The sequence below is a fragment of the Hibiscus syriacus genome, unplaced genomic scaffold, assembly GCF_006381635.1.
Source record: "Hibiscus syriacus cultivar Baekdansim isolate YM2019G1 unplaced genomic scaffold, ASM638163v2 tig00113719_pilon, whole genome shotgun sequence".
Classification (NCBI taxonomy): Eukaryota; Viridiplantae; Streptophyta; class Magnoliopsida; order Malvales; family Malvaceae; genus Hibiscus; species Hibiscus syriacus.
In genome coordinates, this window is record NW_024063467.1 from 569,732 (window position 1) to 571,227 (window position 1,496).

Genomic DNA, 1,496 nt, shown 5'->3' on the forward strand with positions numbered 1-1,496 from the left:
GAGATGGACGCTTTGAGTTGCTGTTTATCGCCATTGGTGCTGCGGTTAGTAAATCAATATAATTATGTTGACTCATTTCTGTTAGTTACATGCATTTCACATTTAAATGATTATATTTCTTGTGTATATTATTTTGTAGATTAGTTCGTTTATTACTTGCATGCGCCCAGTTATTATAGTTGACGAAGCACATTTGAAAGGTCGATACCTTGGAGTAAACTTATTAGCAGTAGCCATGGATGCTAACAATGAGATATTGCCAATAGCTTACGGGGTTGACAAATCTGAAACCTCTGATTCATGGATATGGTTTATGGGGCATCTTAGGGATTGCATAGGTCCTATTAGCAACCTGACAATCATATCCGATAGGGCAAACTCAATTGACAACGCTGTTAGAAGGTGTTTCCCATATGCTTTTCATGGACTTTGTAGTGTTCATTTGTATAGAAACCTAAAATCAAGGTCTGCTGGTATAAAAAAGCACAAATGGACATACTGGAAGGCTGTAAAGGCTTATCGGGAAGTGGATTTCAATAAGCATATAAACTGTTTAAGACGTGTTTTGCCTCAGTGTGCTCAAACACTAGAAGATGTCGAGTTTGAAAGATGGTCAAGAGTACATCAACTTGGAGCAAGATATGGTTTCATGACGTCTAATAGTGCAGAATCAATTAACGCTCTAAGTCGTCATTCCCGGAAATTACCATTACTATGTTAATGGAGTTTTTCGAGCCTCTATTCAACAGTGGTACTACAAGAAAGAAACCATGCAGGTATTATTTCTTTGAATTCGTAACTTATCATATATTTTACTAAGTATTATTTATTTAAATTTACAGGAACATTGGAATATCGTGTTACACCATGGACTGAAAAAAAGATAACGAAACTTGTTGTGAAGTCAACGTCATGGAGAGTTGAACCATGTTCAAACACTTTGTTTGAAGTACTGGATAATAACTTAAATGGGCTTGTCGATCTAAATGCAAGGACGTGTAGTTGTATGAAATGGCAAACATCTGGTTATCCATGTGGCCATGTTATAAAAGTTGCTATTCATCTAAACCAAGATGATTCAAGCACATACGCTATGGATTGCTACACTACAGAAGTATATCGACAGACTTATGCCGAGATTGTCTACCCTATTTCACATCTTCTGAGTGGGACATACCAGATGACTTACAAACAATTTTGCCACCAGTCATGGACAGAAGGCTACCTGGCCGACCAAAAAGTCACGATCGTATACCGTCTAAGGGTGAAGAGAATAAGAGATCGACATGTAGTCGGTGCAAGGAAATTGGTCATACAAGGTTGACATGTGGATCAACAGTGCCATCACAATCATATTTTCCTCTACCAAAATATGGATCATCATCAAAATCCAAAGCTCATATGGTGTCAAGAAAAAGGCAATCAAAATCGCAATCATCTTTAAAATCCCAATCACAACTGGCTTCACCTTTTGAGACTGTTAACTTAGGTGATTT